At 45.9% G+C, this 23,434-nt stretch overlaps 7 non-coding genes across 7 annotated transcripts; all 7 read left to right on the top strand.

Moving 5' to 3' along the window:
- Window positions 1–404: 404 nt before the first annotated feature.
- On the top strand, window positions 405–595 carry LOC130345518 (U2 spliceosomal RNA). Its single transcript, XR_008884230.1, has one exon. It is a non-coding gene; the product is annotated as a U2 spliceosomal RNA (small nuclear RNA).
- Window positions 596–2,686: 2,091 nt separating this feature from the next.
- LOC130345516 (U2 spliceosomal RNA) lies at window positions 2,687–2,877 on the top strand. The gene has a single exon (XR_008884228.1). It is a non-coding gene; the product is annotated as a U2 spliceosomal RNA (small nuclear RNA).
- A 2,112-nt stretch (window positions 2,878–4,989) lies between these two features.
- LOC130345515 (U2 spliceosomal RNA) lies at window positions 4,990–5,180 on the top strand. Its single transcript, XR_008884226.1, has one exon. It is a non-coding gene; the product is annotated as a U2 spliceosomal RNA (small nuclear RNA).
- A 2,102-nt stretch (window positions 5,181–7,282) lies between these two features.
- LOC130345514 (U2 spliceosomal RNA) lies at window positions 7,283–7,473 on the top strand. Its single transcript, XR_008884225.1, has one exon. It is a non-coding gene; the product is annotated as a U2 spliceosomal RNA (small nuclear RNA).
- A 2,085-nt stretch (window positions 7,474–9,558) lies between these two features.
- On the top strand, window positions 9,559–9,749 carry LOC130345532 (U2 spliceosomal RNA). The gene has a single exon (XR_008884244.1). It is a non-coding gene; the product is annotated as a U2 spliceosomal RNA (small nuclear RNA).
- A 2,084-nt stretch (window positions 9,750–11,833) lies between these two features.
- LOC130345513 (U2 spliceosomal RNA) lies at window positions 11,834–12,024 on the top strand. Its single transcript, XR_008884224.1, has one exon. It is a non-coding gene; the product is annotated as a U2 spliceosomal RNA (small nuclear RNA).
- Window positions 12,025–21,898: 9,874 nt separating this feature from the next.
- Window positions 21,899–22,095, top strand: LOC130345540 (U2 spliceosomal RNA). Its single transcript, XR_008884251.1, has one exon. It is a non-coding gene; the product is annotated as a U2 spliceosomal RNA (small nuclear RNA).
- The last annotated feature ends 1,339 nt before the right edge of the window (window positions 22,096–23,434 follow it).

Raw genomic sequence — 23,434 nt, 5'->3', positions numbered from 1 at the left:
TGCAGGCATGTCCTCTATGCTTACAGCTTCCCGTGGGTGTTGGTTTGATACCGTTTGGGGACAGCCAAGGAGGCATCTGCAGGCAACAAAGGTAGGTGTGTGCTTGTGTGTGTGTTTCCTATGCAGATCCTAAGCCCAGTGTCACATGCAAGTAGGAGGAGTAAGAAGGGTTCCTGGCAAATCCGGGTTATGGATTGCATTTAAAAAGGCCCCGTGGGAGTGCAATGGGCCCCTGTCTTGCTGCTTAGCAATAATGGTATGGGTTTAGGTTCTGCTGTGTGTACTGGTGGTTGACTGCCCCCCAGCCCAGAGTGTGCATGGAAAATTGTCTGGCAGCCTCCCTGACAGCAAGCAGTGATAGTGCCCATGAAGGGGACCTTGTTGGGCCCGCCCCTTTCACGGTTATCGCTTCTCGGCCTTTTGGCTAAGATCAAGTGTAGTATCTGTTCTTATCAGTTTAATATCTGATACGTCCCCTATCTGGGGACCATATATTAAATGGATTTTTGAGAACGGGGGCCGATTTCGAAGCTTGCTTCCGTCGCCCTATGCATTGACCCGATATGGCAGTATCTTCGGGTACAGTGCACCACCCCCTTACAGGGTTAAAAAGAAAGATTCCTACTTTCATTGCTACCTGCTTGCTGGCTAGCCAGCTAGCCAGCCCTGTGGGCCTTGCTGCTGCTGCAGCCAAAAAACAAAAGGTGGTGCTGCTGCTTCTGCTGCTTCTGCTTCTGCTTGTGTCTGGCCCCTGTTGGAGCGTCCAGGCACAGGACTTCTGCTGTTGCTGACTAAATGGCCTCCTTAATTGGATCATTTGAGTAGCCAGCACACCTGTGCAGGTAGGGCATGACATGATAGGCAGCTGCCTTGATAGCGGGTGGGTGCTGAATGTTCCTAATTGACAAAATAAGATTAATGCTTATGAAGAAATATAAAATCTCATCCCTTCCCCAATATCGCGCCACACCCCTACCCCTTAATTCCCTGGTTGAACGTGATGGACATATGTCTTTTTTCGACCGTACTAACTATGTAACTATGTAACATAACATGGGGGGGGGGGGGGGTCTCCTGGCTGTTCACACAGGTGTGTCATTGCTGTACATTGACCATGCATTGCTTCTGTGGTATTGCAAAGGCAAAGACAAATGCTTCCAGCCATCCATTGCACTAATGGATTGGTCATCAGCTGGCTGTCTATGTCCCGCATCAATATAGACCAAAGTACAGAGGGTTAGGCTATGCTATTGTGCACCTACCTGATGCATCAGAAGGTGCGAGGCCCTTGCTAAATTCTGTGCACAGACTTTGAGATCTATGCTTTAGACTGTATCTAAACCTGCTCCAACATGGACTGACATTCTGGCCTACTTTCAGCCGATGCGACTTGTCTGTCGCTGAACAGTCGCTTTTTATGTATTCAGCACCTATGTATAATGTTGTAAAAATGCTCTAGAAGCTAAAGTCGCAGAAATGTCACACATATTTGGCCTGCAACTTTCTGTGCGACAAATTCAGACAGGAAAAATCAGTATAAATCCTTAGAAAATTATCCCCCAGTGTCTCCATCTGCTGGCGGTATTGAATAAGCATTGCTGCACTGATGGGGTATGCATTAGACGAAAAAAAAGAAGAAAAAGAAGAATAATACGCCCAGAAAAGAGGCGAAAAGGAGAAAAACGTAAAAAAACGTGAAAAAAAAGTAAGAGGAAGAGAAGGGAAAAAAAGGTGGAAATGGGTTTAAAAGTGATTTCGGCGGAGAAATATATATATATATATATATATATATATATATATATATATATATATATGCGCACACACACACATAGATATAAACGTATTCTCCGTTGAGATATTGCAGCCGCTGCTGTGTCCAGGCCCAGGAGCCTTAGCACTGTGCTGTGATGTCACTCAATACCACTGACATCACTAGGTGTAAACAACATCTCTCCTTTGCTGTGTATGTGACTATGGAGCTGTTTGGTGATGTCGTCTATTACGGCCTTCATAGAAGCAACAGGAGATTGTTGCATCCATCTTGAACCCTCAGAACTACAGTGCTATGATGTCACTCACTTCCACAGGCCTTGCAGAGTGTAAACAACAACAACCCAGCTTTGTTGTGTATGTAACCATAGGGATTTGTGATGTCACCTAGAACCTTCACAGCAGCGACAGCTTTATGAGGAGCATCAGCACTGCTCTGCCTGAGCAGAACCATCACCGCCATAGGTTGTCAAATAACCCGGATTTAACCCACACAGGTAAGTCCAATGGGGTGCAGGCATGTCCTCTATGCTTACAGCTTCCCGTGGGTGTTGGTTTGATACCGTTTGGGGACAGCCAAGGAGGCATCTGCAGGCAACAAAGGTAGGTGTGTGCTTGTGTGTGTGTTTCCTATGCAGATCCTAAGCCCAGTGTCACATGCAAGTAGGAGGAGTAAGAAGGGTTCCTGGCAAATCCGGGTTATGGATTGCATTTAAAAAGGCCCCGTGGGAGTGCAATGGGCCCCTGTCTTGCTGCTTAGCAATAATGGTATGGGTTTAGGTTCTGCTGTGTGTACTGGTGGTTGACTGCCCCCCAGCCCAGAGTGTGCATGGAAAATTGTCTGGCAGCCTCCCTGACAGCAAGCAGTGATAGTGCCCATGAAGGGGACCTTGTTGGGCCCGCCCCTTTCACGGTTATCGCTTCTCGGCCTTTTGGCTAAGATCAAGTGTAGTATCTGTTCTTATCAGTTTAATATCTGATACGTCCCCTATCTGGGGACCATATATTAAATGGATTTTTGAGAACGGGGGCCGATTTCGAAGCTTGCTTCCGTCGCCCTATGCATTGACCCGATATGGCAGTATCTTCGGGTACAGTGCACCACCCCCTTACAGGGTTAAAAAGAAAGATTCCTACTTTCATTGCTACCTGCTTGCTGGCTAGCCAGCTAGCCAGCCCTGTGGGCCTTGCTGCTGCTGCAGCCAAAAAACAAAAGGTGGTGCTGCTGCTGCTTCTGCTGCTTCTGCTTCTGCTTGTGTCTGGCCCCTGTTGGAGCGTCCAGGCACAGGACTTCTGCTGCTGCTGACTAAATGGCCTCCTTAATTGGATCATTTGAGTAGCCAGCACACCTGTGCAGGTAGGGCATGACATGATAGGCAGCTGCCTTGATAGCGGGTGGGTGCTGAATGTTCCTAATTGACAAAATAAGATTAATGCTTATGAAGAAATATAAAATCTCATCCCTTCCCCAATATCGCGCCACACCCCTACCCCTTAATTCCCTGGTTGAACGTGATGGACATATGTCTTTTTTCGACCGTACTAACTATGTAACTATGTAACATAACATGGGGGGGGGGGGGGGGGGGGGTCTCCTGGCTGTTCACACAGGTGTGTCATTGCTGTACATTGACCATGCATTGCTTCTGTGGTATTGCAAAGGCAAAGACAAATGCTTCCAGCCATCCATTGCACTAATGGATTGGTCATCAGCTGGCTGTCTATGTCCCGCATCAATATAGACCAAAGTACAGAGGGTTAGGCTATGCTATTGTGCACCTACCTGATGCATCAGAAGGTGCGAGGTCCTTGCTAAATTCTGTGCACAGACTTTGAGATCTATGCTTTAGACTGTATCTAAACCTGCTCCAACATGGACTGACATTCTGGCCTACTTTCAGCCGATGCGACTTGTCTGTCGCTGAACAGTCGCTTTTTATGTATTCAGCACCTATGTATAATGTTGTAAAAATGCTCTAGAAGCTAAAGTCGCAGAAATGTCACACATATTTGGCCTGCAACTTTCTGTGCGACAAATTCAGACAGGAAAAATCAGTATAAATCCTTAGAAAATTATCCCCCAGTGTCTCCATCTGCTGGCGGTATTGAATAAGCATTGCTGCACTGATGGGGTATGCATTAGACGAAAAAAAAGAAGAAAAAGAAGAATAATACGCCCAGAAAAGAGGCGAAAAGGAGAAAAACGTAAAAAAACGTGAAAAAAAAGTAAGAGGAAGAGAAGGGAAAAAAAGGTGGAAATGGGTTTAAAAGTGATTTCGGCGGAGAAATATATATATATATATATATATATATATATATATATATATATATATATATATATATATATGCGCACACACACACATAGATATAAACGTATTCTCCGTTGAGATATTGCAGCCGCTGCTGTGTCCAGGCCCAGGAGCCTTAGCACTGTGCTGTGATGTCACTCAATACCACTGACATCACTAGGTGTAAACAACATCTCTCCTTTGCTGTGTATGTGACTATGGAGCTGTTTGGTGATGTCGTCTATTACGGCCTTCATAGAAGCAACAGGAGATTGTTGCATCCATCTTGAACCCTCAGAACTACAGTGCTATGATGTCACTCACTTCCACAGGCCTTGCAGAGTGTAAACAACAACAACCCAGCTTTGTTGTGTATGTAACCATAGGGATTTGTGATGTCACCTAGAACCTTCACAGCAGCGACAGCTTTATGAGGAGCATCAGCACTGCTCTGCCTGAGCAGAACCATCACCGCCATAGGTTGTCAAATAACCCGGATTTAACCCACACAGGTAAGTCCAATGGGGTGCAGGCATGTCCTCTATGCTTACAGCTTCCCGTGGGTGTTGGTTTGATACCGTTTGGGGACAGCCAAGGAGGCATCTGCAGGCAACAAAGGTAGGTGTGTGCTTGTGTGTGTGTTTCCTATGCAGATCCTAAGCCCAGTGTCACATGCAAGTAGGAGGAGTAAGAAGGGTTCCTGGCAAATCCGGGTTATGGATTGCATTTAAAAAGGCCCCGTGGGAGTGCAATGGGCCCCTGTCTTGCTGCTTAGCAATAATGGTATGGGTTTAGGTTCTGCTGTGTGTACTGGTGGTTGACTGCCCCCCAGCCCAGAGTGTGCATGGAAAATTGTCTGGCAGCCTCCCTGACAGCAAGCAGTGATAGTGCCCATGAAGGGGACCTTGTTGGGCCCGCCCCTTTCACGGTTATCGCTTCTCGGCCTTTTGGCTAAGATCAAGTGTAGTATCTGTTCTTATCAGTTTAATATCTGATACGTCCCCTATCTGGGGACCATATATTAAATGGATTTTTGAGAACGGGGGCCGATTTCGAAGCTTGCTTCCGTCGCCCTATGCATTGACCCGATATGGCAGTATCTTCGGGTACAGTGCACCACCCCCTTACAGGGTTAAAAAGAAAGATTCCTACTTTCATTGCTACCTGCTTGCTGGCTAGCCAGCTAGCCAGCCCTGTGGGCCTTGCTGCTGCTGCAGCCAAAAAACAAAAGGTGGTGCTGCTGCTGCTTCTGCTGCTTCTGCTTCTGCTTCTGCTTGTGTCTGGCCCCTGTTGGAGCGTCCAGGCACAGGACTTCTGCTGCTGCTGACTAAATGGCCTCCTTAATTGGATCATTTGAGTAGCCAGCACACCTGTGCAGGTAGGGCATGACATGATAGGCAGCTGCCTTGATAGCGGGTGGGTGCTGAATGTTCCTAATTGACAAAATAAGATTAATGCTTATGAAGAAATATAAAATCTCATCCCTTCCCCAATATCGCGCCACACCCCTACCCCTTAATTCCCTGGTTGAACGTGATGGACATATGTCTTTTTTCGACCGTACTAACTATGTAACTATGTAACATAACATGGGGGGGGGGGGGGGGGGGGTCTCCTGGCTGTTCACACAGGTGTGTCATTGCTGTACATTGACTATGCATTGCTTCTGTGGTATTGCAAAGGCAAAGACAAATGCTTCCAGCCATCCATTGCACTAATGGATTGGTCATCAGCTGGCTGTCTATGTCCCGCATCAATATAGACCAAAGTACAGAGGGTTAGGCTATGCTATTGTGCACCTACCTGATGCATCAGAAGGTGCGAGGCCCTTGCTAAATTCTGTGCACAGACTTTGAGATCTATGCTTTAGACTGTATCTAAACCTGCTCCAACATGGACTGACATTCTGGCCTACTTTCAGCCGATGCGACTTGTCTGTCGCTGAACAGTCGCTTTTTATGTATTCAGCACCTATGTATAATGTTGTAAAAATGCTCTAGAAGCTAAAGTCGCAGAAATGTCACACATATTTGGCCTGCAACTTTCTGTGCGACAAATTCAGACAGGAAAAATCAGTATAAATCCTTAGAAAATTATCCCCCAGTGTCTCCATCTGCTGGCGGTATTGAATAAGCATTGCTGCACTGATGGGGTATGCATTAGACGAAAAAAAAGAAGAAAAAGAAGAATAATACGCCCAGAAAAGAGGCGAAAAGGAGAAAAACGTAAAAAAACGTGAAAAAAAAGTAAGAGGAAGAGAAGGGAAAAAAAGGTGGAAATGGGTTTAAAAGTGATTTCGGCGGAGAATATATATATATATATATATATATATATATATATATATATATATATGCGCACACACACACATAGATATAAACGTATTCTCCGTTGAGATATTGCAGCCGCTGCTGTGTCCAGGCCCAGGAGCCTTAGCACTGTGCTGTGATGTCACTCAATACCACTGACATCACTAGGTGTAAACAACATCTCTCCTTTGCTGTGTATGTGACTATGGAGCTGTTTGGTGATGTCGTCTATTACGGCCTTCATAGAAGCAACAGGAGATTGTTGCATCCATCTTGAACCCTCAGAACTACAGTGCTATGATGTCACTCACTTCCACAGGCCTTGCAGAGTGTAAACAACAACAACCCAGCTTTGTTGTGTATGTAACCATAGGGATTTGTGATGTCACCTAGAACCTTCACAGCAGCGACAGCTTTATGAGGAGCATCAGCACTGCTCTGCCTGAGCAGAACCATCACCGCCATAGGTTGTCAAATAACCCGGATTTAACCCACACAGGTAAGTCCAATGGGGTGCAGGCATGTCCTCTATGCTTACAGCTTCCCGTGGGTGTTGGTTTGATACCGTTTGGGGACAGCCAAGGAGGCATCTGCAGGCAACAAAGGTAGGTGTGTGCTTGTGTGTGTGTTTCCTATGCAGATCCTAAGCCCAGTGTCACATGCAAGTAGGAGGAGTAAGAAGGGTTCCTGGCAAATCCGGGTTATGGATTGCATTTAAAAAGGCCCCGTGGGAGTGCAATGGGCCCCTGTCTTGCTGCTTAGCAATAATGGTATGGGTTTAGGTTCTGCTGTGTGTACTGGTGGTTGACTGCCCCCCAGCCCAGAGTGTGCATGGAAAATTGTCTGGCAGCCTCCCTGACAGCAAGCAGTGATAGTGCCCATGAAGGGGACCTTGTTGGGCCCGCCCCTTTCACGGTTATCGCTTCTCGGCCTTTTGGCTAAGATCAAGTGTAGTATCTGTTCTTATCAGTTTAATATCTGATACGTCCCCTATCTGGGGACCATATATTAAATGGATTTTTGAGAACGGGGGCCGATTTCGAAGCTTGCTTCCGTCGCCCTATGCATTGACCCGATATGGCAGTATCTTCGGGTACAGTGCACCACCCCCTTACAGGGTTAAAAAGAAAGATTCCTACTTTCATTGCTACCTGCTTGCTGGCTAGCCAGCTAGCCAGCCCTGTGAGCCTTGCTGCTGCTGCAGCCAAAAAACAAAAGGTGGTGCTTCTGCTGCTTCTGCTTCTGCTTGTGTCTGGCCCCTGTTGGAGCGTCCAGGCACAGGACTTCTGCTGCTGCTGACTAAATGGCCTCCTTAATTGGATCATTTGAGTAGCCAGCACACCTGTGCAGGTAGGGCATGACATGATAGGCAGCTGCCTTGATAGCGGGTGGGTGCTGAATGTTCCTAATTGACAAAATAAGATTAATGCTTATGAAGAAATATAAAATCTCATCCCTTCCCCAATATCGCGCCACACCCCTACCCCTTAATTCCCTGGTTGAACGTGATGGACATATGTCTTTTTTCGACCGTACTAACTATGTAACTATGTAACATAACATGGGGGGGGGGGTCTCCTGGCTGTTCACACAGGTGTGTCATTGCTGTACATTGACCATGCATTGCTTCTGTGGTATTGCAAAGGCAAAGACAAATGCTTCCAGCCATCCATTGCACTAATGGATTGGTCATCAGCTGGCTGTCTATGTCCCGCATCAATATAGACCAAAGTACAGAGGGTTAGGCTATGCTATTGTGCACCTACCTGATGCATCAGAAGGTGCGAGGCCCTTGCTAAATTCTGTGCACAGACTTTGAGATCTATGCTTTAGACTGTATCTAAACCTGCTCCAACATGGACTGACATTCTGGCCTACTTTCAGCCGATGCGACTTGTCTGTCGCTGAACAGTCGCTTTTTATGTATTCAGCACCTATGTATAATGTTGTAAAAATGCTCTAGAAGCTAAAGTCGCAGAAATGTCACACATATTTGGCCTGCAACTTTCTGTGCGACAAATTCAGACAGGAAAAATCAGTATAAATCCTTAGAAAATTATCCCCCAGTGTCTCCATCTGCTGGCGGTATTGAATAAGCATTGCTGCACTGATGGGGTATGCATTAGACGAAAAAAAAGAAGAAAAAGAAGAATAATACGCCCAGAAAAGAGGCGAAAAGGAGAAAAACGTAAAAAAACGTGAAAAAAAAGTAAGAGGAAGAGAAGGGAAAAAAAGGTGGAAATGGGTTTAAAAGTGATTTCGGCGGAGAAATATATATATATATATATATATATATATATATATATATATATATATATATATGCGCACACACACACATAGATATAAACGTATTCTCCGTTGAGATATTGCAGCCGCTGCTGTGTCCAGGCCCAGGAGCCTTAGCACTGTGCTGTGATGTCACTCAATACCACTGACATCACTAGGTGTAAACAACATCTCTCCTTTGCTGTGTATGTGACTATGGAGCTGTTTGGTGATGTCGTCTATTACGGCCTTCATAGAAGCAACAGGAGATTGTTGCATCCATCTTGAACCCTCAGAACTACAGTGCTATGATGTCACTCACTTCCACAGGCCTTGCAGAGTGTAAACAACAACAACCCAGCTTTGTTGTGTATGTAACCATAGGGATTTGTGATGTCACCTAGAACCTTCACAGCAGCGACAGCTTTATGAGGAGCATCAGCACTGCTCTGCCTGAGCAGAACCATCACCGCCATAGGTTGTCAAATAACCCGGATTTAACCCACACAGGTAAGTCCAATGGGGTGCAGGCATGTCCTCTATGCTTACAGCTTCCCGTGGGTGTTGGTTTGATACCGTTTGGGGACAGCCAAGGAGGCATCTGCAGGCAACAAAGGTAGGTGTGTGCTTGTGTGTGTGTTTCCTATGCAGATCCTAAGCCCAGTGTCACATGCAAGTAGGAGGAGTAAGAAGGGTTCCTGGCAAATCCGGGTTATGGATTGCATTTAAAAAGGCCCCGTGGGAGTGCAATGGGCCCCTGTCTTGCTGCTTAGCAATAATGGTATGGGTTTAGGTTCTGCTGTGTGTACTGGTGGTTGACTGCCCCCCAGCCCAGAGTGTGCATGGAAAATTGTCTGGCAGCCTCCCTGACAGCAAGCAGTGATAGTGCCCATGAAGGGGACCTTGTTGGGCCCGCCCCTTTCACGGTTATCGCTTCTCGGCCTTTTGGCTAAGATCAAGTGTAGTATCTGTTCTTATCAGTTTAATATCTGATACGTCCCCTATCTGGGGACCATATATTAAATGGATTTTTGAGAACGGGGGCCGATTTCAAAGCTTGCTTCCGTCGCCCTATGCATTGACCCGATATTGCAGTATCTTCGGGTACAGTGCACCACCCCCTTACAGGGTTAAAAAGAAAGATTCCTACTTTCATTGCTACCTGCTTGCTGGCTAGCCAGCTAGCCAGCCCTGTGGGCCTTGCTGCTGCTGCAGCCAAAAAACAAAAGGTGGTGCTGCTGCTGCTTCTGCTGCTTCTGCTTCTGCTTGTGTCTGGCCCCTGTTGGAGCGTCCAGGCACAGGACTTCTGCTGCTGCTGACTAAATGGCCTCCTTAATTGGATCATTTGAGTAGCCAGCACACCTGTGCAGGTAGGGCATGACATGATAGGCAGCTGCCTTGATAGCGGGTGGGTGCTGAATGTTCCTAATTGACAAAATAAGATTAATGCTTATGAAGAAATATAAAATCTCATCCCTTCCCCAATATCGCGCCACACCCCTACCCCTTAATTCCCTGGTTGAACGTGATGGACATATGTCTTTTTTCGACCGTACTAACTATGTAACTATGTAACATAACATGGGGGGGGGGGGGGGGGGGTCTCCTGGCTGTTCACACAGGTGTGTCATTGCTGTACATTGACCATGCATTGCTTCTGTGGTATTGCAAAGGCAAAGACAAATGCTTCCAGCCATCCATTGCACTAATGGATTGGTCATCAGCTGGCTGTCTATGTCCCGCATCAATATAGACCAAAGTACAGAGGGTTAGGCTATGCTATTGTGCACCTACCTGATGCATCAGAAGGTGCGAGGCCCTTGCTAAATTCTGTGCACAGACTTTGAGATCTATGCTTTAGACTGTATCTAAACCTGCTCCAACATGGACTGACATTCTGGCCTACTTTCAGCCGATGCGACTTGTCTGTCGCTGAACAGTCGCTTTTTATGTATTCAGCACCTATGTATAATGTTGTAAAAATGCTCTAGAAGCTAAAGTCGCAGAAATGTCACACATATTTGGCCTGCAACTTTCTGTGCGACAAATTCAGACAGGAAAAATCAGTATAAATCCTTAGAAAATTATCCCCCAGTGTCTCCATCTGCTGGCGGTATTGAATAAGCATTGCTGCACTGATGGGGTATGCATTAGACGAAAAAAAAGAAGAAAAAGAAGAATAATACGCCCAGAAAAGAGGCGAAAAGGAGAAAAACGTAAAAAAACGTGAAAAAAAAGTAAGAGGAAGAGAAGGGAAAAAAAGGTGGAAATGGGTTTAAAAGTGATTTCGGCGGAGAAATATATATATATATATATATATATATATATATATGCGCACACACACACATAGATATAAACGTATTCTCCGTTGAGATATTGCAGCCGCTGCTGTGTCCAGGCCCAGGAGCCTTAGCACTGTGCTGTGATGTCACTCAATACCACTGACATCACTAGGTGTAAACAACATCTCTCCTTTGCTGTGTATGTGACTATGGAGCTGTTTGGTGATGTCGTCTATTACGGCCTTCATAGAAGCAACAGGAGATTGTTGCATCCATCTTGAACCCTCAGAACTACAGTGCTATGATGTCACTCACTTCCACAGGCCTTGCAGAGTGTAAACAACAACAACCCAGCTTTGTTGTGTATGTAACCATAGGGATTTGTGATGTCACCTAGAACCTTCACAGCAGCGACAGCTTTATGAGGAGCATCAGCACTGCTCTGCCTGAGCAGAACCATCACCGCCATAGGTTGTCAAATAACCCGGATTTAACCCACACAGGTAAGTCCAATGGGGTGCAGGCATGTCCTCTATGCTTACAGCTTCCCGTGGGTGTTGGTTTGATACCGTTTGGGGACAGCCAAGGAGGCATCTGCAGGCAACAAAGGTAGGTGTGTGCTTGTGTGTGTGTTTCCTATGCAGATCCTAAGCCCAGTGTCACATGCAAGTAGGAGGAGTAAGAAGGGTTCCTGGCAAATCCGGGTTATGGATTGCATTTAAAAAGGCCCCGTGGGAGTGCAATGGGCCCCTGTCTTGCTGCTTAGCAATAATGGTATGGGTTTAGGTTCTGCTGTGTGTACTGGTGGTTGACTGCCCCCCAGCCCAGAGTGTGCATGGAAAATTGTCTGGCAGCCTCCCTGACAGCAAGCAGTGATAGTGCCCATGAAGGGGACCTTGTTGGGCCCGCCCCTTTCACGGTTATCGCTTCTCGGCCTTTTGGCTAAGATCAAGTGTAGTATCTGTTCTTATCAGTTTAATATCTGATACGTCCCCTATCTGGGGACCATATATTAAATGGATTTTTGAGAACGGGGGCCGATTTCGAAGCTTGCTTCCGTCGCCCTATGCATTGACCCGATATGGCAGTATCTTCGGGTACAGTGCACCACCCCCTTACAGGGTTAAAAAGAAAGATTCCTACTTTCATTGCTACCTGCTTGCTGGCTAGCCAGCTAGCCAGCCCTGTGGGCCTTGCTGCTGCTGCTGCAGCCAAAAAACAAAAGGTGGTGCTGCTGCTGCTTCTGCTGCTTCTGCTTCTGCTTGTGTCTGGCCCCTGTTGGAGCGTCCAGGCACAGGACTTCTGCTGCTGCTGACTAAATGGCCTCCTTAATTGGATCATTTGAGTAGCCAGCACACCTGTGCAGGTAGGGCATGACATGATAGGCAGCTGCCTTGATAGCGGGTGGGTGCTGAATGTTCCTAATTGACAAAATAAGATTAATGCTTATGAAGAAATATAAAATCTCATCCCTTCCCCAATATCGCGCCACACCCCTACCCCTTAATTCCCTGGTTGAACGTGATGGACATATGTCTTTTTTCGACCGTACTAACTATGTAACTATGTAACATAACATGGGGGGGGGGGGGGGGGGTCTCCTGGCTGTTCACACAGGTGTGTCATTGCTGTACATTGACCATGCATTGCTTCTGTGGTATTGCAAAGGCAAAGACAAATGCTTCCAGCCATCCATTGCACTAATGGATTGGTCATCAGCTGGCTGTCTATGTCCCGCATCAATATAGACCAAAGTACAGAGGGTTAGGCTATGCTATTGTGCACCTACCTGATGCATCAGAAGGTGCGAGGCCCTTGCTAAATTCTGTGCACAGACTTTGAGATCTATGCTTTAGACTGTATCTAAACCTGCTCCAACATGGACTGACATTCTGGCCTACTTTCAGCCGATGCGACTTGTCTGTCGCTGAACAGTCGCTTTTTATGTATTCAGCACCTATGTATAATGTTGTAAAAATGCTCTAGAAGCTAAAGTCGCAGAAATGTCACACATATGTTACGCCGAGCGCTCCGGGTCCCCGTTCCTCCCCGGAGCGCTCGCCTCATCTTCGTTGTTGCAGCGCCCCGGTCAGATCCACTGACCGGGTGCGCTGCGGTCCCGCCTTCAGCCGGGGTGCGATTCGCGATGCGGATAGCGCCCGCTCGCGATGCGCACCCCGGTCCCCGTACCTGACTCGCTCTCCCTCGGTCCTGTCCCGGCGCGCGCGGCCCCGCTCCCTAGGGCGCGCGCGCGCCGGGTCTCTGCGATTTAAAGGGCCAGTGCACCAATGATGGTGCCTGGCCCAATCTTCCCTATTAGCTTAATTGGTAATCACCTGTGCACTTCCCTATATTACCTCACTTCCCCTGCACTCCCTTGCCGGATCTTGTTGCCTTAGTGCCTAGTGAAAGCATTCCCTAGTCTGTTCCTAGTCCGTGTTCCTGACCTCCTGCCGTTGCCCCTGACTACGATCCTTGCCGCCTGCCCCCGACCTTCTGCTACGTCCGACCTTGCTTCTGCCTACTCCATTGTACCGCGCCTATCTTCAGCATCTTCAGCAGCCAGAGAGGTAAGCCGTTGCTAGTGGATACGACCTGGTCACTACCGCCGCAGCAAGACCATCCCGCTTTGCGGCGGGCTCTGGTGAAAACCTGTAGTGGCTTAGAACCGGTCCACTAGCGCGGTCCACGCCATCCCTCTCTGGCACAGAGGATCCACCTCCTGCCAGCCGGCATCGTGACAGTAGATCCGGCCATGGATCCCGCTGAGGTTCCCCTGCCAGTTGTCTCTGATATCGCCCGACAGATCGCCCATCTAACCCACCAGCTGTCGGAAGTGTCCACCATTTTGCACCAACATCCCCTGCCAGTTGCCTCTGATATCGCCCGACAGGTCGCCCTTCTAACCCACCAGCTGTCGGAAGTGCGCCAACATTCGCAACTTCTTCAGCAATCATCTCCTCCGCCAGCTCCTGCACCCCTTCCGCAGCAAGTGGCCACTCCTAGCCTCCGCCTGTCCTTGCCGGACAAATTTAATGGGGACTCTAAGTATTGCCATGGCTTTCTTTCGCAATGTTCCCAGCACTTGGAGATGATGTCGGACCAGTTTCCTACTGAAAGGTCTAAGGTGGCTTTCGTGTTCTGCCTTCTGTCTGGAAAAGCCCTGTCATGGGCCGCACCGCTCTGGGACCGCAATGACCCCGTCACTGCCTCTGTACACTCCTTCTTCTCGGAAATTCGAAGTGTCTTTGAGGAACCTGCCCGAGCTTCTTCAGCCGAGATTGCCCTGCTGAACCTGGCCCAGGGTGTTTCTTCCGTTGGCGAGTACGCCATTCAGTTCCGTGCTCTTGCTTACGAGTTGTCCTGGAATAGTGAGACTCTCTGCGCGACCTTTAAAAAAGGCCTATCCAGCAACATTAAAGATGTTCTGGCCGCACGAGAGACTCCTGCTGACCTACATGAACTCATTCATCTAGCCACTCGCATTGACATGCGTTCTTCCGGATGGCGTCTGGAGCTCCGCCTGGATATGGACTTTGTTCGCACGAAGCGTTTTTTCTCTCCGGCTCCTCTCTCCTCTGGTCCTCTGCAATCTGTTCCTGTGCTTCCCGCCGCGGAGGCTATGCATGTTGACCGGTCTTGCTTGACACCTCGAGAGAGGACACGACGCCGCATGGAGAATCTTTGCCTGTACTATGCCGGTACCGAACACTTCCTGAAGGATTGTCTTATCCGTCCTCCCCGCCTGGAAAGACGCACGCTGACTCCGCACGAAGGTGACACAGTTCTTGATGTCAACTCTGCTTCTCCACGCCTTACTGTGCCTGTGCGGATATCTGCCTCTACCTTCTCCTTCTCTACTATGCTCTTCTTGGATTCCGGATCTGCAGGAAAATGTTTTTTGGCCTCTCTCATCAACAGGTTTTACGTTCCTGTGACCAGTCTCGCCAGACCCCTCTACATCTATTGTTTTTTCAATAAAAGATTGGACTGTCTCGTACATTTCCACACAGAACCCCTCCTAATTTGCATTGGACCTAATCTCGGAGTAATTGAGTTTTTTTTCTTCAGGTTCTTTGGCCCCAAGAAGAGGGGGAGACCCAAGGGGGGGGGTACTGTTACGCCGAGCGCTCCGGGTCCCCGTTCCTCCCCGGAGCGCTCGCCTCATCTTCGTTGTTGCAGCGCCCCGGTCAGATCCACTGACCGGGTGCGCTGCGGTCCCGCCTTCAGCCGGGGTGCGATTCGCGATGCGGATAGCGCCCGCTCGCGATGCGCACCCCGGTCCCCGTACCTGACTCGCTCTCCCTCGGTCCTGTCCCGGCGCGCGCGGCCCCGCTCCCTAGGGCGCGCGCGCGCCGGGTCTCTGCGATTTAAAGGGCCAGTGCACCAATGATGGTGCCTGGCCCAATCTTCCCTATTAGCTTAATTGGTAATCACCTGTGCACTTCCCTATATTACCTCACTTCCCCTGCACTCCCTTGCCGGATCTTGTTGCCTTAGTGCCTAGTGAAAGCATTCCCTAGTCTGTTCCTAGTCCGTGTTCCTGACCTCCTGCCGTTGCCCCTGACTACGATCCTTGCCGCCTGCCCCCGACCTTCTGCTACGTCCGACCTTGCTTCTGCCTACTCCATTGTACCGCGCCTATCTTCAGCATCTTCAGCAGCCAGAGAGGTAAGCCGTTGCTAGTGGATACGACCTGGTCACTACCGCCGCAGCAAGACCATCCCGCTTTGCGGCGGGCTCTGGTGAAAACCTGTAGTGGCTTAGAACCGGTCCACTAGCGCGGTCCACGCCATCCCTCTCTGGCACAGAGGATCCACCTCCTGCCAGCCGGCATCGTGACAACATATTTGGCCTGCAACTTTCTGTGCGACAAATTCAGACAGGAAAAATCAGTATAAATCCTTAGAAAATTATCCCCCAGTGTCTCCATCTGCTGGCGGTATTGAATAAGCATTGCTGCACTGATGGGGTATGCATTAGACGAAAAAAAAGAAGAAAAAGAAGAATAATACGCCCAGAAAAGAGGCGAAAAGGAGAAAAACGTAAAAAAACGTGAAAAAAAAGTAAGAGGAAGAGAAGGGAAAAAAAGGTGGAAATGGGTTTAAAAGTGATTTCGGCGGAGAAATATATATATATATATATATATATATATATATATATATATGCGCACACACACACATAGATATAAACGTATTCTCCGTTGAGATATTGCAGCCGCTGCTGTGTCCAGGCCCAGGAGCCTTAGCACTGTGCTGTGATGTCACTCAATACCACTGACATCACTAGGTGTAAACAACATCTCTCCTTTGCTGTGTATGTGACTATGGAGCTGTTTGGTGATGTCGTCTATTACGGCCTTCATAGAAGCAACAGGAGATTGTTGCATCCATCTTGAACCCTCAGAACTACAGTGCTATGATGTCACTCACTTCCACAGGCCTTGCAGAGTGTAAACAACAACAACCCAGCTTTGTTGTGTATGTAACCATAGGGATTTGTGATGTCACCTAGAACCTTCACAGCAGCGACAGCTTTATGAGGAGCATCAGCACTGCTCTGCCTGAGCAGAACCATCACCGCCATAGGTTGTCAAATAACCCGGATTTAACCCACACAGGTAAGTCCAATGGGGTGCAGGCATGTCCTCTATGCTTACAGCTTCCCGTGGGTGTTGGTTTGATACCGTTTGGGGACAGCCAAGGAGGCATCTGCAGGCAACAAAGGTAGGTGTGTGCTTGTGTGTGTGTTTCCTATGCAGATCCTAAGCCCAGTGTCACATGCAAGTAGGAGGAGTAAGAAGGGTTCCTGGCAAATCCGGGTTATGGATTGCATTTAAAAAGGCCCCGTGGGAGTGCAATGGGCCCCTGTCTTGCTGCTTAGCAATAATGGTATGGGTTTAGGTTCTGCTGTGTGTACTGGTGGTTGACTGCCCCCCAGCCCAGAGTGTGCATGGAAAATTGTCTGGCAGCCTCCCTGACAGCAAGCAGTGATAGTGCCCATGAAGGGGACCTTGTTGGGCCCGCCCCTTTCACGGTTATCGCTTCTCGGCCTTTTGGCTAAGATCAAGTGCAGTTGCCTTGGTCTCGCCTGAGGGTGCGATCTCTGGGTTTACCCAGTTTGCTGGAAGGGATTCTCTTTCTGTGGTTTCGTGCCGACAGTTCTGCCTGGAGAGATGGCTGGTCTGAAGAATACCATTCGTTTGGAGGTGGATCCCGGAAGTGCTGTGAAGAACAATGTTGTTTACCTGGTTCGGGACATCATCATGCTGAAGCTTGGAGTGGACAAGTCAGAAATATTCAGCGTTAATGAGGCTCCTCGCAAGGGTTCTTATGAGGTCACCTTTGAGCAGGAAGGTAGGTGCCTTGATGTTTATGAACGTTTGAGAAATTTCAGCAAGGACCCCATGATGGAGGGAGTGAAGATTACTCCTTTGTTTGGGTTTCAAGAAAAAACTGTCCTTGTGCATGTTTATAACCCTTTCACGGATGTGGCTATAATTGAAAGTTTTCTGCGCCAATATTGTGACTCTGTGCGTGGAGGTGAAAAACAGACCAATGTACTGGGAATCTTTAATTGCAAATATAAATTTGTTGTGAAACTGAAAGTGGATCCCAGTTGTGTTGGTGGCTTTAAACATCCCCCAGCTAGTTTTTCAGTTGCTGGACATAGGGGATATTTATCCTATGCTGGACAGCCTTATTATTGCCGCAATTGTTTTTCTTTTGGCCACGTGAAAGAGAGCTGCCTTAAGGGACAGGTGTGCCGGAACTGTAATGGTACTGGTCACCATGCGGGGAGTTGCCCCAACACAAAAAAATGTGACCTGTGCCGTGAGGAAGGGCATGTTTATAAAGACTGTCCTGGTACAAAAAGACCAAGCTATGCAAGTGCTGCAAGAGGGGAGGAAATTGTGAGGAAGTTGGCCCCTCAAAAACTGAAAGTTATTCCTCAGAAACCTGTGGATGTACAAGTTGCGGTGGCTGATGCCTTTAGGAAGCTGGAGGAGGTGATTGAGGGAGTGCAGAGCCCTGTTCACACAGCTGAATCTGTTCATCCCTCTGATCCTGCTAACATAGAGGAGTTTCAGTCCTCTGGAGAGACTAGTTTGTGTAACAGGGAGGGTGGTGGGAAACATAATGTCCAGGATGAAAATAATGATGGCTTCAAGCTGGTGCATGGTGGGAAGTCCGCCAAAAAAAGACGTGGTGAGGAGAGTACGAATTTGGCGCCAGAAACCAGGAACACATTTGAAGTGCTGGAAACGGACATTATGGAGACTGCTGAAAGTGGTGAATAGATATGCCGGGACTTGATATGAAATGTTATCAGGTGGTGAAGCACCTGTTTTCTAATGACTTTGTTATACCTGCTTTGTGTTTTACTATGTGTTCTCAATAGGTTTGCCGGGACTTGATATGCAAATGATATCAGGTAGTGAATCACCTATTTTCTAATGGTTATGTTATACCTGCTTTGTGTTTGTATATAGTTATGAGCATTATTATTTGTTCTCAAAATGTGAGAGTATTTAAAAATAAGGCTAGGAGAGCTGCTATTTTAAGTTTTTTAGCACAAGAGAATGCTTCAATTTTCTGTTTGCAGGAATGTGGTATTGAGTTCGCAGTAAGTCAGGATGAATGGGTGTATAGTCGGTGTGTGTGGTCTGGGAGTTCAGTGAATAAGAATGATGGTGTGGGTGTTTTAATTAAATCACCTGAAATTTCTGTTGAAAGTTATTTAGTTATTGAGCCTGGTAGGTGTATTTCTGTTAATTTATGTTATAAAGGTATTATGTTTCGTGTTATAAATGTGTATGCTTCTGCATGCAAAAATGAAAGAAAAAATTTGTTTGAGAAATTAAAATTTTATGTTCAAGGTAAAATACCTATTATTTTAGTTGGAGATATGAATGTGGACTTATGTAAGAAAGCATTTGATATATCAGGAAGAAAATTATTTGAGTTAGTTTCAGATTTTAGGTTTAAAGATATTCAGGATTTATGCAAAGTTAGTCCTAATTTATGCACTTATCATGCAGATAGGGGGAATGTTCACTCTAAGTTAGATTATTGTTTTTTGTCTGAGAATGTTAATGCATTAAGTTACAGACAGAGGTCTGTTTGTTATTCGGACCATGAGTCTTTGCTGTGTGAGATTGATGTGGGTCAGAATGCTGTGTATGGGAGAGGTTTGTGGAAGATGAATATTAAACATTTAGATAGTGTGGATGTGAGAGACCAGTATGAATGCATATATAAAAAATGGCGTGAAAGGAAAAGTGAGTTTGATAACATTATTTTGTGGTGGGAATGGGTTAAAAAGAAAACAAAATCCTTTTTTAGGTCTTTTGGTTATAAAATTGCTGCTATTAAGAGGGAACAATATGTTAAGTTAAATGCCCGTCTATCCTTTTTGTATAGATTGAGAGACTGTGGTGTGGATGTTCAGAATGAAATTGTGAGTGTTAAAAGGGACATTAATGAGTTTGTGTTGGAGAAAGGGAGGAGTATTATGTATAGAGCTAAATTAGATAAGAGGGAACATGATGAAAAATGTTCACGTTATTTTTTCAAAAAAGTTTTTTCAAAAAAGCCGGTTATTGATGTGATTGTGAAAGAGGATGGTAGTGTTGTGTCTGGTGATGGTGTGAGTGAGGAAGTTGCAGTTTTTTATGAAGAATTGTATGGAGAGAAGTGGAGGGATGAGAATTTGGAGAATGAGGTATTGAGTGTGTTGGAAAGGAAACTTGGAGAGGCTGAGCAGGCTTTTGTTATGCGTGGTATATCAAGTGAGGAAGTTTGGGATGTAGTGCAGAAAATGTCAGCAAATAAGACTCCAGGTGAGGATGGTTTGCCTGTGGAATTTTATCGGTTGTTATGGAATGTGGTGGGGAAGGATGTAGTTGAAGTGTGTCAGTTTATGTGGGAGAATATGGAGGTTGCGGAGAGTATGCGTGGGGGTGTGGTTGTGCTGATTCCGAAAAAAGGGGATTTAAAAAGTTTAAAGAATTGGCGTCCAATTACATTACTTAATTGTGATTATAAGATCTATGCGAAAATTATTGCCAATCGGATGAGAGATGTTGTTGAAAGCGTGGTGGGTGATGATCAGTTTTGTGCTGTGCCTGGACGTCGTATACAGGAGAGTTTGTGTTTGTTGAGAGATTGTTTGTGGGATTGTAAGAGTAGGAAGCAAGATGTGTGTTTGTTGTCATTAGATTTTGAAAAAGCGTATGATAGGCTGTCTCATAGTTTCTTGTTCAGGGTGTTGTTGCGTATGGGTTTTCCGAGTGACTTTGTGTGGAGAGTTAGGAGTTTGTATGACAAAATATATAGTAGGATGCTTGTTAATGGATGTGTGGGGAGAAGAGTGAATGTGTTCTCAGGGGTTAGGCAGGGGTGTCCTTTATCACCAGTGGCATTTATATGTGCTATTGAGCCTCTGGTATGTATGATTAGGAGGGATAAGATAGTGAGAGGTGTACGCATTCCTGGTAGTGATGGAAGGGAGTTTAAAGTTAATGCTTATATGGATGATGTATGTGTCCTGTGTGATTCTGAGTCCGCTGTGAGGAGGGTGAAACTTTTAGTGTCTATTTTTTGTGGTGCATCTGCTTTTAAGGTTAATTGGTTAAAGAGTGAATGTAAGTGTTTTGGTGAGAGTAGATTAAGTAGAGATGTTGGGGTGAATGTTGTGGAGGGGTCTATTAAAGTGTTGGGGATTAAGTTTAGTGACGATTTGGATGGGAAAGAGAGTTGGGAGGAGGCGAAAAAGAAGGTGGAGTTGCGTCTAAATTATTGGAGTTTGAGAAGTCTTTCCTTCATTGGGAAGATTGTAGTTATTAAAAGTGTTGTGTTACCAATTTTTCTGTATGTTGCTATGATTTTTCCTCCCCATTATATGGGTTTGAGGAGCTTGAACAGGGTTCTGTTTGTCTTTTTTTGGGGTTCTAAAGTTGAGAGGTTGAGGAGAGAAATAGTGGTGAAAAATTGGAAGAAGGGTGGTATGAGTTTTCCAAATTTGGAGGTGTACTTTGGAGTGAATATTTTAGTTTTTATTTTAGCTATTATTGGGAGTGATAGAAAGGTGTCCTGTATGACAAGATTTCTGGCTGGTAGATTTTTTGTCAGGTTGAAGTGGTGTGAGAGGGATTTGAATAGGCCTATTGCTTTTGAGGTTCCTAAATGGTATGAGTGGGTTGTGAGGTTTTTGGAGAAATTTGAGTTGATAGAAGAAGAGGTGAGTGTTTTGAAGAATAAACGTTTGTTGATGAAAATGATTGAGAGTAAAGAGGTTGTATGTAATATTAATTCTGTGAGAGGAGCGGATGTGGAAAAAGTTTGGAAGAAAGTGAGGATGGATGGTATGTCTAATAAGCAAAAGGAGATTGTATGGCAAAGTTTGCATGGGGTGTTGCCAGTGAGAGAGTTTCAGAAAGCAAGGGGTTTGGTGAGATGTGATGTGTGTCCTAGGGAGAATTGTAATGGTTTTGAAAGTGTTATTCATCTTTTTTGGAATTGTAAGTATGCTCGTGAGGTTGTGAGAAAACTTGGGCCTTTGTGCAAGGAATTAACAGGTGTGGAATTTTTGTATTATGAAATGATGATGTTTGGATTATGTGTGAGTGGTGGTCAGAATGAAAGAGTGTTGTGGTTATTGTTGTCGTGTATTAAAGAAGTCTTATGGGATGTTCGGAATGTTTATTTGTTTTTGAGAAAGGAAATAAGTGTAAATAATAGTGTGAGGATGGTGTTAGGAAAGCTTTATTTGTGTTATTTGTGGGATGCTAGGAGGGGTGGGATTGATGCGGAGGGTATTTGGAAAACGAAAAAATGGATTCATTCTGTTGATTTATCTTGATGTTTTTCATGTACTTGTAATTTTGTCTGTTTTTGATTATAAATAAAGTTCCCGATGATGAGAGGGTTGTGTGTTACAGAAAGTTTGTAATGCCAGTTTTGAAAGTATTGTTTTGAGTACTTTCATCCCTTATCTGAGGGTTTAAAAAAAAAAAAAAAAAAAAAAAAATCTGTTCTTATCAGTTTAATATCTGATACGTCCCCTATCTGGGGACCATATATTAAATGGATTTTTGAGAACGGGGGCCGATTTCGAAGCTTGCTTCCGTCGCCCTATGCATTGACCCGATATGGCAGTATCTTCGGGTACAGTGCACCACCCCCTTACAGGGTTAAAAAGAAAGATTCCTACTTTCATTGCTACCTGCTTGCTGGCTAGCCAGCTAGCCAGCCCTGTGGGCCTTGCTGCTGCAGCCAAAAAACAAAAGGTGGTGCTGCTGCTTCTGCTGCTTCTGCTTGTGTCTGGCCGCTGTTGGAGCGTCCAGGCACAGGACTTCTGCTGCTGCTGACTAAATGGCCTCCTTAACCCCTTAAGGACCGGAGGTTTTTCCGTTTTTGCATTTTCGTTTTTTGCTCCTTGCCTTTAAAAAATCATAACTCTTTCAAATTTACACCTAAAAATCCATATGATGGCTTATTTTTTGCGCCACCAATTCTACTTTGTAATGACGTCAGTCATTTTGCCTAAAAATCTATGGTGAAGCGGGAAAAAAAATCATTGTGCGACAAAATTGAAAAAAAACACGCTGTTTTGTAACTTTTGGGGGCTTCCGTTTCTACGTAGTACATTTTTCGGTAAAAATGACACCTGATATGTATTCTGTAGGTCCATACGATTAAAATGATACCCTACTTATATAGGTTTGATTTTGTCGGACTTCTGGAAAAAATCATAACTACATGCAGGAAAATTAATACGTTTAAAATTGTCATCTTCTGACCCCTATAACTTTTTTATTTTTCCGTGTATGGGGCGGTATGAGGGCTCATTTTTTGCGCCGTGATCTGAAGTTTTTAACGGTACCATTTTTGCATTGATAGGACTTATTGATCACTTTTTATTCATTTTTAAATGATATAAAAAGTGACCAAAAATGCACTATTTTGGACTTTGGAATTTTTTTGCGCGCACGCCATTGACCGAGCGGTTTAATTAATGATATATTTTTATAATTCGGACATTTCCGCACGCGGTGATACCACATATGTTTATTTTTATTTTTATTTACACTGTGTTTTTTTTTTTATTGGAAAAGGGGGGTGATTCAAACTTTTAATAGGGGAGGAGTTAAATGATCTTTATTCACTTTTTTTTTTCACTTTTTTTTTGCAGTGTTATAGGTCCCATAGGGACCTATAACACTGCACACACTGATCTTCTATGTTGATCACTGGTTTCTCATAAGAAACCAGTGATCAACGATTCTGCCGGATGACTGCTCATGCCTGGATCTCAGGCACTGAGCAGTCATTCGGCGATCGGACAGCGAGGAGGCAGGAAGGGGCCCTCCCGCTGTCCTGTCAGCTGTTCGGGATGCCGCGATTTCACCGCGGCTATCCCGAACAGCCCACTGAGCTAGCCGGGATGCTTTCGGTTTCACTTTAGACGCGGCGTTCAACTTTGAACGCCGCGTCTAAAGGGTTAATAGCGCGCGGCACAG

Source organism: Hyla sarda, unplaced genomic scaffold (genome assembly GCF_029499605.1).
Source record: "Hyla sarda isolate aHylSar1 unplaced genomic scaffold, aHylSar1.hap1 scaffold_752, whole genome shotgun sequence".
NCBI classification, from domain to species: Eukaryota; Metazoa; Chordata; class Amphibia; order Anura; family Hylidae; genus Hyla; species Hyla sarda.
This window is presented reverse-complemented; position numbering and strand designations above follow the sequence as displayed.